The sequence below is a fragment of the Argiope bruennichi genome, chromosome 5 (genome assembly GCF_947563725.1).
Source record: "Argiope bruennichi chromosome 5, qqArgBrue1.1, whole genome shotgun sequence".
Taxonomy (NCBI): Eukaryota; Metazoa; Arthropoda; class Arachnida; order Araneae; family Araneidae; genus Argiope; species Argiope bruennichi.
In genome coordinates this window covers 136,709,706-136,723,006 of record NC_079155.1, presented here as the reverse complement: position 1 = coordinate 136,723,006, position 13,301 = coordinate 136,709,706, and the positions used below count along the sequence as shown (strand labels likewise).

The 13,301-nt window shown below is 30.2% G+C and overlaps 1 long non-coding RNA gene across 1 annotated transcript in view; it reads left to right on the top strand.

Annotated features, from left to right (window-relative positions):
- Window positions 1-13,301, top strand: part of LOC129969579 (uncharacterized) — a 69,843-nt gene that overhangs the window by 42,143 nt on the left and 14,399 nt on the right. Inside the window, exon 2 of the long non-coding RNA XR_008784539.1 lies at window positions 3,840-4,059. This is a non-coding gene — a long non-coding RNA (uncharacterized LOC129969579). The remainder of the gene's footprint in view (window positions 1-3,839; window positions 4,060-13,301) is intronic.

Sequence of the window (13,301 nt, the reverse complement as noted above, 5' to 3'; positions counted from 1 at the left end):
CTCTTCTCACAGCTTAAAAAAACTAAAAACCACAAACACTGTTATGGAAAAACTGGACATACTCATGAAAGCATTCGATAACCCAAGTCAACCTGTCATTAACTAGTTTTCTCCTGCAATAGCCTTCGCATAGTCTACTGGAATGCAAATGGCATTAACAATAAAATAATTGACCTTCGTCATTTTGTAAATAAGTATAACCCTGATGTAATCCTACTGCAAGAAACCCACCTTAGGCCACAAAGAAAAATTTTCCTGGCAAACTGTTTCTCATATTACAGTTACAGAGCTAACCAGGCTGGCGGCGGTACTGCAATTTTATTTAAAAACGGTTTATCTCACAGTGAGGTAGGTCCCCCCACCTTTACTACAACATGCAGAAGCAAGCTTGGTAAAATTAAATTTCAAAAATCAAGATCCAATAACCCTAATCTCTATTTATATCCCCCCTAGTGCAGATAATTAAAATTTTATTTTCGCCATTGCAAACCTGATGCAAACAGGACCTAATCAAATAATTTGCGGAGACTTTCAAGCTCACCACGTTAGTTGGGATTGTAAGCATAACTGCCCAAAAGGTAATTCCCTAAAATCATTCGCCCTTCAGGCCGGATTAGACATTATAGCACCCCCCCCCCCACACACACACACACTAGATTTAGACACCAGTCAGCCAATACAATAGACCTCACCTTCAAGACTTCCTGTACCCATATGAAATTCACTCCTTACCTGAACTTAGCTCTGATCATAATCCCATCTTACTAATTTTTTTTCATTAAATATTCCCTGCCCAATAATCTTACTAAACAAACTGGAATAATTTTAAATTAAGCATCAGTCAATCAGAAACCCCAAACATCGATGAATTTACAAACCCAGATAAACTTGATTATTTTGTTAACATCTTCGAATCGCAAATTATTAACAAAAAAAAATCTACCGTCACGCCCCATTATAAATAGTCAAAATTTAATTCACCCCAAAATTAGAGACCTTATTAGGGATAGAAACTTTGCCAGGAAAAATTTTTAAAAAATCAGAGACCCAGTCTTCAAGAGACTAATGAACCAACTTAATAAGGAAATTTAAAAACTTAACAATAAAACCCAAAACAATGAATTTATAAACACAGATGACGGATCAATCTGGAAACTTGTCAAAACTTTTAAACGTAAAATACAAAAAATTCCGGCCCTTAAAGGCCCTGCTAGTATTGCAATAACTGATAAAGAAAAAGCAAACTGCTTGGCGGCTAGCCTTGAAAAACAATTTAAACTTAATGAATTGAGCGATTTCACCACACAACATAATGTAAATAATATAGTCAAAAGTTTTCTCGACTCACTGCCACAAAAATTTATTGATAAACCCCTTCTCTCAACTGATGAATTAAAAGATCATATTAAAAAAAATCTTAATATCAAAAACGCCCCTGGCCTTGACAATATTAACAACAAAATGTTAAAAACACTTCCGGACAATTACTTAAAATTTTTAATATAATTCATTGTATTCTCAAATTAGGACATTTTCCCATGTTATGGAAAACAGCTGCAGTTATCCCCATATTGAAATCTGGAAAAGACCCAACTGATCCCTGCAGTTATAGACCCATATCCCTACTCCCCTCTGTCAGCAAAATTGCTGAACAGATAATTCTCAATAGATTAAATAATTACCTAGAAGAACATAATATACTAACACCAGAACAATTTGGATTTCGTCGTAACCTATCTACAACCCACCAATTAATTAGAGCAGTAGAATTCATTGAGGAAGGTTTTGAAAATAAACAAAAAACGGCAGCATTTTCCCTTGACATTCAGAAAGCTTCTGACAGAGTGTGGCAAGATTGCCTTATTTACAAGCTAAATAATTACAACATACCCCCACACCTTATCAAAATTATAATTTCTTACCTTAGTGATAGATCCTTCAAAATCAAAATAAACAATGAATTTTTTATGTAATACCTATTCTTGCAGGTGTACCTGAAGAATCTAATATAGGGCCAATTTTATTTTCCTTGTTTATTAATGATATCCCCAAGCAATTTAACACTATGCTGTGTATGTACGCCGATAACACTGCAATACTAGGTAGAAACAAAAATCCAAATTTCATCACCATAGCTTTAAACAGACATATTAAATCTTTTGAGGACTGGTTCGTTTAATGGGAAATTGAAATAAATGCTAGTAAAACTGAAGCTATAGTTTTTAATAAAAGTAACTGTAAAAAGAATCCCCCACCCTCAGTCAAAATTAAAAATCAAATTGCCCCGTGGTCTAATGAATGCAAATATTTAGGCGTTATCCTAGATAGGAAATTAAGTTGGAATCCCCACTTTATTTACACAGCTAAAAAGTTTCGAGACCTAACTCGTAAATTTTATCCATTAATTTCTCGAAACTCCAAAATGAGTAGACAAAATACACTGCCTACTTAAGTCCAGTATTAACTTATGGATGCCCTGTGTAAGGATATGCTGCCAAGGCTAATTTTAGACTTATTGAACGCCAGCAAAATAACTTAATTAGAAATTTCTGCAATAAGAAATACTTCATGCCCAATACAAATATGTACAGATGCCTAGACTGTCCCCTTCTTAAAAAATTTATTAAAAAACTAGCTACTAACTTCTTTAAAAACATAGATAAGAATGAAAATGCCTACATATAAACCAACTGCAAACTCTAGAAGACCTCGTAATATACTACTTTAATTTATCTCACCCCTCTAGTTTTTTCTTCCTAACTTTTATTATTTCAAACTCAAATTAAACTGTATCTCAATAGCCAATTCTAGCTCACACGCAGTAAAAACTCACTAAGCCCAACGGCAGCGTACCCCGGCACACTCATCCTTTCACCAGAAAATCACGAGTCCCGACACTCGCCATCTCCAAATCTCCAAATCTCGTGGAAGACGGCCACGGCAAAATATTGATTATAAAGCTCTGTGAAGTTTCTCCTTACCGGGGATAATCCCCTGCCGGGCTAGGAAATCCGTCACCCAACCATTGCCAAAACATGGGCGATAAATAAGGGTTCGTATATTTTATAGTTCATTTGACTAAAATGGAATATTTAAACTAAATAGTTAGCAAACCAATTCTGGGTTCAGGAGACTAAGTTCAAAAGTACGTACAGAAAGCAATAACACACATAAGCATTAAAAAAATCACAATGCTTCCAAAAGATGGAAGACGCAGTATCAAACAAGCACCTGGTGGTCACTAGTGGATTGATTAGCATTTTAGAAATCTATGTGGAAGCAATGATAATCCAATTTTTTTTAGTAAGTCTAATAATCAGTGCCATATATTTATAGATACATTAATACATGATTTATAATAGCTATTTATTTTCTGGACGCTTTCGAAAGTTTTATTTAACTTAGCTTTCTTTTTGGAGATGGTGAGCTTCATTATGCTTATTTCTTTCATTATTTCTTGTTATAATTTGATTTTTGAAATCCTGGACATTTTTTTAATATAAGAAATAAATTGAATGTATAAAAATCACGAGTATTATAAGCATTTTCATTATTTGCTAATCTGTAATACCAATTTCAACGTTTTTTTTCCCAAAATATTTCACGGATGTATACTTGAGCTAAACTCGCCTCAAAATACCAATAAAGAAAAACATGCGGTATGCATTTATTTTGTCACTCCAAAGAACTGATAACTGATTAGTCGTGCAAAAGCTTTAAGATATTATATATTTTTGAATTATTAAACTTTTTTTATCTTGTACGAGAAATATTGGTGCAGGTGAATGATAATGTTACTAATTCTTCCTTTTCAATTCTAAAATATGGTTTGTACGGAGGTTTGTATGCTGGAAGTTGGAGGCTGACTCAAGACTAAGAACACCTAAGTTAACCAACAATTCCTCGGAAAAGTATTCTCAGTGCGCATATGTTTCATCATGGTGGAAAATATCTGGCTGCCTTAATTTCCTGTTGATGCCACATTAAACCTTAACTTTCATCTTGCTACATCATTGGACAAACTTTCTTCGTCTACGAATGAGCCGAAAAAGTTCCAAGGTAAAGAATTTTCATAATTCTAAATTTTTTCTCTTTTTTATTTTTAATTTTAAATTATTGGTGTTCTACGATGGGTTCTTGTATAACTCGCATACTGATAAATATGTGAAAAAATTTGATTCTCATACAGTAGAATAAATTGTCCTATATTAAGCTTAAAATTTATCACATTTTTTTAGGTTTTATTGTTTTACCTATCATATTTAACGTTTTAATTTGTACTTTTATAAATAAATTTTTATTAAAATTGGCAGTTACAAATACATTAGTCACCTTTAAAGAACAATTGGTTCGCGAAAAGTAATGCTTCTGATATTTTCAAATAAATATTTATGTGCCGTTGTCTCTTAATAAACTTTAGTAAAATACTTTTAAGCTTCAAAGTTCTATTCATATAACTCGTACTATTATAGAAGTCTTACGATATTTAGAACATTGTACTATATATTATCTCTCTAATTTTCTGTTGACTTACGCAAGATTTAAATTTAAAATGGAAGAGATAAAACCTCAATAAATACTTACTTTTCCCCTGAATTGAAATATATTTTTTTTAAACATAACAGAAAATGTAATCTTTCAGCGCTATAATCTTATGTGTACCACACAATATTTTTTAAAAAAATGTATGAATATTTCCAAGAATTATTCAAAAAAATCTTTTCTGATTCAATTTAAAATTCACTTTTATCTTCAATCAATAAATGTATTTCTGAAAATAATTATGATGTCCAAATTTTGTACAGTTCTTTTTTCCTATAAATCCTATTCAATAAAATTATCTTGGTAGTCTAATGTTTCAATTATCTGAGATTAAATCTTAACGAGTTACAGAATTTTTATTATCAGTATTTTAGAACAATCAACGATGAAATTTTTTAGGCAATCAGTCTTGGTGAAAGTTCAAACCCTGAATGGTGTATTTTTTATCAAGACTGTGGAGGGAGAGATCTTAAATCACGCGTTTTTATAGAATAGACATTCAAATTTTCATAACTCAATACGTTTTAATTGCAAAAGCGTGAAACTTTTTTTAAGACTAGCCGCCTTTGGCGACCAGCCGGTTCACCAATCTCAATGTTCGTTAATATTTTAATAATTAAATATTTTATGCAATTCCTATTTTAATAGCTTCTTCATCAAAATATTTTAAAACTTCAAATTTTGATAGTCATATAATTTACTCATAATATTATAAAGGCCTTCTGTCATAACGTAACATGTATCTCTTTAATTTTCTGTTAGCTCCCGTAGAATTTATGCTTTAAATTAAGGTGAAAAGAATTAATCTGCAGTTAATATCATATTTTTTACTAAAACAAAGCATTTTTTTATAATATGATTACTGATAACAGAGTCACTGAGCGTTTAAACTTTATGGGCACTAAAGAATATCTTTCTTAATTTATGTAATATCTCAAGAATTTGTCAACAAAATTTTCTGAAATTCATCATGAGCAGATCTAATAATTAACAATGTTTCATTTTAAATGCATCAAATACTAAGAAAATAAAACGAATCGTTTAAAATAATCGGTCGAAAACATGTTAAAAAACTACTTAAATATGATGTACTTAAAACTATAAGCATATACAAAATATATACATATGTATAACTAACATAAATACAATTTAATTACAAAATCATACAACTAACCTAAAAATAATTTAAATCAAGTCCACATCCGTTGATAATAGTTGTCAACAATCGGAACACAATGCGCATGCGTGAATTTTCATCGCCAGTTATGGTAACGCAAATGTGTGAATTTTTCGACGCCAGTTGGGGGGGGGGCTTAACACTATGCAGATTCGACATATTTAATTTCCTTTATTCTGTTTTATTTTAATTCAAAAGTACTTCAGAATGAATCTGAAAGATTGATTAATTAAGAATGTTTGATTTTAAATGCATCAAACATTAAGAAAATAAACTGAATCGTTTGAAATAATTGGTCGAAAAATATTAAGTCTAGCCTCATTAGCGTGGAGAAAAACTGAAGTCTTACTCATTTGGCGGTGGGGAAAATAATGATTTTTTTGGCGGGAAAGTTAGTTTTTAATAGTAATTAAAATTCTAATTTTAAAAAAAGGGACGCCAGGTGCACATTCCCTACCTATAAGGTATACATATACCAAATTTGGTAGCTGTAGGTCAAACGGTCTGGCCTGTAGAGCGCCAACACACACACACACACACACACATTGAGCATTATATAAATATAGATATTAGTATCTCAAGAATATTTTATTAAACAGGACCCACAAAATAGAGGATCTGTATAAAAACTTAAAATTCGTAATTCATCAAAACATTTATTGATGTAAACTGGAAAGGTATGATTATTAATTTCATTTATCATACTTTTTATCAGATAGTAGTTCCAAGCCAAACTCGGACTTCAAAGAAAGGATACTAATACAGTTAAAATTTGTAAACTAAAAATGATAAACATAGTTAAATGAACTTTTAATAGTATATTTATTGCAATTATAAACACAAATAACAAAAATCATAACTTAATCCAGTTTAAGCAAAAATTATGGCAAAAAATAAAACAAAACAGAAAAATGTCAAACCAAACTGGGACAGATAAGATTTAAAAAGCTAGTTAATATTTCAAATTATTAATAATTTTGTATGCAAGTCCTTGTTTTTTATAACCATTTTAAGATGTTTAGGTATAGATTGCACTAATTTTTCACAAAAATTAATATTTTCTCATTCATGCAAGAATACTGTTTTCAATTCATCTTTACAGGAAACAGCGTGTTCCTTCTTACTTTTCTTAAGGTATTCCAATAAATTTTCGATGGAATTTATATCGAAGCTTTAGGGTGGAGTATCCATGACGTAAGGACAATTATATAGAATTCAGAAACGATAAGTTTTGTTTCGGATCATTATTCTGATAAAATCACCACTTGTTACCAAGAGAAAGTTTCCGCATACAATGTTGTAAATTTTTCTTTAAAATGTCGAAGTATATATTCTAAACCAATCTCACTTCAATAAAATGCAGGGTTCCTTGGCCATTAGCTGAAATTGAGCCCCAGACCACTACCTATCCACCACCATGCTTTTTTTTTTTTTTTTTTGAGAAATTCCTTGTTTAATTGAGACGTAAGGCTTGCCATTCAATCTAAAAATCTCGAATTTGTTTTCACCAGAAAATAAGTTATTTTTCCAATAAGAAAAATCTCTGTTTTCACGTTCCTTGCGAATTTAAGTTCTTATTTTGTAAATTTTAAGTTTTAGTCTGATTTCAATTACTTATGAAAGGTTTTTGTCTGGATTTTTTTCAATTCCTACTATTAGTTCACACTCACCCTATATATATATATATATATATATATATATATATATATATATATATATATATATATATATATATAATATATTGTTCAAATTTTCAATCGTTAATAAAATACTTTTTATTCATCCACTCAAGTTCAAATACGTTTTTTAAAACTTGTAGTGGATGACACTTGATGTTAATACAGTTTATTAAAAATATTAATTAATTAAATTTGTCCAATAATTTCTATTTGGTCACCGAAGTCGCCAAATGGTCGCCAAGCTCTGAGATTCTTGACGCGAAACCCGATTATAAATAATATAAGATATACAGGGTGTTTATAAAGTCCCGGACCCATTTTGATGTTTAATAACTCATAAAATAATAAAGATAGATTAAAATTAATAACATAAATGGTTAAATAGACTCAAAAAGTTTCATGACCCTTGTCAATCAACTTCCACGTGTGCCCCCTTCCTCGCACGGAGAATATCAAGTCGATAGTCAATTTCACGCCAGGTAGCGACAAGCATGTCGGCATCCACAGAGCCATTTGCGCATATTATGGCGATTAACAATGCCAGAAACATGAAAGGATGCTTCATTGGAGAACATTATGCTCTTCAGAAAATCAGCAGCATCTTCTATCCTCCTTAGCATATCTGTTGCAAAGGCCATCCTCCTAGGCCTATCGTTCGGTTCCAAAACTTGAACAATTTGAACTTTGTATGCATGCAGTCTTAATTTTTTCTTAACCTTGTTCACCGTCGAAATTGGCATATCCAATTCTGTTGCCTCTGATCTCACAGATATTCTAGGATTGTGTAAAAATGTCTCTCTGACACGCTCAACATCAAAATCACTTGTGCAAGGGCGTCTGGAACGTTTCTTATCTTCGATACTTCCAATTTCTAGAAAATTCTTTTTCCACCGCAAGATGCTGTTTTTGGATGGAGGTTCTTTTTGGTAAATTCTTCTGAAATTTCTCTGTGCTTGCACTATCGGTTTCATTTCTATGAACCACCATAAAATCTGTCCTTTCTCTTGTGGTGTACGCATTCTCCTTAATATCCACTCGAATAAAACATCACATACAAAAGTACTACATAGAACAAACACATCAAAAGTAAACATAACATTGCAATAGTTGCCAAAAACAAAAGAGAAAAATGCAATTAATAAGCAGACAATATTTAGAAAAGTACAGATATTTAGACTGGAAAATGAAATTTTCTGAAACTAACCACACGTGCAGACGATATTTACAAAAGTAAAAATATTCAAACCTGAAAAGGAAAATATATGAGTTATTCCATCAATAAATGCCATAAGTTTGTTTATATCTTTATTATTTTACGAGTTATTAAACATCAAAATGGGTCCGGGACTTTATAAACACCCTGTATATAAATAATATAAGAAAATAAGTAAGAATTCAATTAAAAAAATTTTGCTATTTAATATTGTAATTCTGTCATATATATATACACATTATTATGAATTGTAATTATTTAATAAAAAGAAACTAAAATAGTAAAAAAAAAAAAAAAAAAAAATTGTTGACCTAAGTAGGAATTGACTTAAAAAAATTATATATTACTTGTTTCCACTGAGATCTGCCTTATGGCGCACATTTTTTTTATTGTTGATGGGCTAAATTTTTTTCCCAATTCTTTTCCTAATAGATAGGTTTGGTACACTAAAAAAAATGGATTTACTTTTACTTTTCTGATTAAATATTGATCAATTGCTTCTTTGTAAATCTTATTCTGAGTTGTCTTAGGCTTATTTTCCAACTGATTATTGGTTTTAAAGCGTTTTATGATGTCGTTAACCTTGAATGACTTCTGTTGGCAATCTGATATTTTTGGCACATACTTTCCATCTTTTAGTATGCTTAATAACCAATTTTCTTAACTCAATGCTCGCTTAGCCTCTTTGCCTTAATATTTTAATTAAATTAATATTTACTTGCACAGTCAATGAGAATAACACAATTGAGAAATTCCTCGGATCAATTATAACGTTAACCATAAAGGCGGCAGAAATTTTCATCCAGGATTGCAACTTTTTGGTGCTTAATTGCGAGATGTCCGAGTTTGGTTTTGCGGACTCTTTTTTCCCAAATTTTACTTTTATGTTGAAATTGTCAATTATAATTTATGAATTGGCGCTGTTTGGATTTGTTTTTAGCCGTAAAATAAACTCGGTTTCAAAACCTTTTCGCGTTTTTTTCTAATTCATTCATTCATATCCTGGCAGAGAAAGTTATTTTCCTACGGTGTCCGAGTTTGGCTTGTAGCGACTGCATATTGCCAATTAATAAAGTTTTAGAAATGAGCTGCCTAGCCCTGATTAGAGCAGAATTCTGCATATGTCAAATTATGTATGCCTTAAATATAACAGAACAGAATAGAATGAATGACGTAGCCATTTTTAAACGTCGCAGAAAACTTTTTATCATTCTTATTTTTTAATAGAAGATATCATATTTCATATTTATTTCATTTTTTACAAGCACGTGCTGTAAATGGCGCTTTTATCGGTTTAGTTTGCAGTAAACATTAATTTAATCTTTCTTTTTTAGTTTCTGTCAACGTGATGGCAACGCACTGATGAAAGCTGACTTTTCCCTATGCATGCCCAAAAATGAAATGTTATTTTTATTTTGCGCGAAATAAATTGAAAAATATGGTTAAAATATAATTTTTAAATTCATTAAAAAATTGAAATTTCATTTATAAGTTAAAACATTGGTATTATTAAAAAGATAATTTTTTGAGTTTTAACTTGATATAAAAACCCTTTTTATACAATAATATTTTCGGAAGTTGTAAAAACGTCAACGGAAGTTGTCAAGTAAAACTCAAAGGTAGGGGGCCAAATTTGGTAGCTGTAAGTATTTCCTGCCGAGTGCCAACACACACACACACAGTTCTTTATTATAAGTACTAGCCTCCTTTGGCGATCTACTGCTTCGAAACTATTAATGCTCACTAAAAGTTTCAATTAAATATATTATGTAACTTGTCTCTTTATAGCTTCTGCAGCAAAATATTTTAAGGCTTCAAATTTTCATGTTCCTATAATTCAATTACACTATCATGGAGACCTTAAACCGTCCTGTACTTGTACTATGTAACTCTTTTATTTCTGTGAGCTAATAAAAACTTATTTTTTTTAATAGCTCACAGAAAATAAAAATAAAAAGTAAAAATTTCAGCTATAGGTTTTAAAACATTAATTCAAATTTAATTGCAATTTATTCATTTGCACTTTAATATAAACAAATTTTTCTTAAACTAAACTTTAAAAAAAAAAAAAAATGAGTTCCGAAAATAGTCTCCACTACAGAATTATTTTCATAATTTATGTAACATCTCAAAGAATTATTCAACAGAAAACTTTCAGATTCCTCATAAAATTAAATTTTTAGTTTTACTATCAAAAGAATTTGAATGGCACCAATAATACTATTTTATTTTGTTTCGGTCTATAAATATGCTTAAAAAATTATGAAATTATTGATTTAGATAATTGGAATGCAACTCTTTTTTAAAATATTAGCATCTTCAGAATATTTTGTTAAATACGAATCATAAACCATAGGATCTAGAAAAAAAATTTTTAAATTCGTAATTCTTCAGTGCATTTATTGAATCAATTTACATAAAACATAATGATTTATAAATAAATATCGTTAAGCTTTTTCTTATATTTATATTTTAGAAAATAAATATAAGGATATTACTTTCATATTTTATATGTATTTCTTTTCATAACAAATACTTGCTGAAAATTACTTATTTAAATTTAATTTGTGGTAATAATTGACAAACTCAAATTAAAAATAAGTCATTGTGATGGCAGTAAGTGGATGAAACAACTTTTTGCGATCGCGCCTAATGTGCTCGTGCTGGTTAATTTTTATTTTTGGAAAATAAATTGTTGAAAGATATAGTTAAAATAGACATATAAATCGATAAAATCTTCTAGCAATCGAAAGAGACATATTTGAACTAGCACTAATTCTTTCAATAATTTATGATCTATACAATGCGATTACATAGTTTGAGGAACATACCACACCCCTCTTGGAATAAAAAAACCGTTGAATTTCTGTTGGTATTATTAGGTTTATCATTAAATTTCGAAGTTGAAGAGATTGGACATTAGAGTGGAACGAAAATGACCTCAATTTTTTAGATTTTAGTTTGGTAATAGCGCGGAAAAGGTGTCTTTTGGATTAAAAAAACAATATTTAAAAATTTGGCTGCAATGTTACATTATCTTGAGATGCCGCAAAAAATTTGAAATCTGTAAAAAAAAATTGGAAAAAAAAGGGGGGGGATTTTTAAAAAGAGCCTTTAAAATTTTTACTTTTGTAATAGTGTGGAAAAGTTGCCTTTTAGGTTCAAAAACTATATTTAAAAATTTGCCTGCAATATTACATTATCTTCAGACGCTGCGAAGAGCTTGCAATTTACAAAAAGAAATAAAAAATGAAGTTTTTAAAAAGGGCCTTAAAATTTTTTTCTTAGATTTTAGTTTGGTAATAGTGCGGAAAAGTTTCTTTTTAGATTCAAAAAGAATTTTAAAAAATTCTTATTGCAATACAACAATATTTGAAGGTGTCGCAAAGAACTTAAAGTTTGTAAAAAAATTAAGATTATAACGTTAATAAAATATTTTTATGGATTTTTCGTTCATATAATGTTATAAAAGATTTTAAATACATGTATAAGCATTATAATTAAAAAAATATTAATTACAAAGTATAATAATTATAAGATATTTTTTATGTCCAATTTTGCGTTCCTCACTTCTGTATCCTTAATGATTACAAATGTTACAGCTGCAAAATGTTTGTTTCTATTTCATTGCAACATTAAACTGTTTTAAATTTTGACAAAGCCGGGGAAAGTCGATAACCGAGTCCCCTATACTATTTGGTTCAGCTTTGGATGCCTTCTGTATAAAGTTTTAACTTAAACCTCGCAGGCACTTGGTAGTTTTATCTTTTCTTGTCTGTTCGATGGATCTGGTTGGCTTGCCTCATTTTGCAAAGAACACCTTTGTTCTTCAGCGTTGTCATTGTCGTCAGTAATCGTTTCTGATACAGTAGTATTGTTTGCCCGTTCATGATTAAACTTAACTATTCTCTGTAATTCTTTACTCTTTCTTGCTTCTTTCTTCCTCAAAGTGCTTGTGGTAGCAATATCATTATTGCCTATAGCGATTTTCCTTGTTGCAGCATTGATCGTTTAGAATCTTTTATTCCATAACTGGCACTTTTTTTTTCTTTTATACAAGTCAGCAATATCAAATAAACGTCTAGTTTCTTCTCTAAATTCTGTGAGGTTGGAATTAAACTGACCTGAACATATTCTGCTTTTAGACTTCATCATGCTAAATACAGGAATTTATTAATCTTTTATCATTTGTGAAATTCTTTTGCTAGAAGCAACTGGTGTAGAAGCTCTTGACTATATTTGTTCTATTATGGGAACTAAAGTGTCCCACATTTCGCTTACAAAAGGATCCTTCTCTGAAGCAATTTGAAGTTATGTCTAATATAACAATAGTGCTAGTTTCGTCAATAGTGTGTTCATCTTCAAGCAAATAATTTCCCAAAAATAGAACACTCCGATATTTGTCTGAGCCATTTCTACTCACAGCAAAGCGCACAAGCACAAACCAACAAATCGGCTACTTTAATCAGTTACACAATAGACGGAGGAGAGAAGTCAACTGAACTGAAAACGGCATACTGATTTGAAGGCTCTATGGTTATATATATATATATATATATATATAATATAATATTGCAAAATAATAAGCTTTTCGGCTGACTAAAATAATTTATAGGAATCATATTAATAATTTTAAAAACAGCTGCTGGTTAATTCTCAGGAGAAAAAAAAGCATCTTTTCAATAAGAAA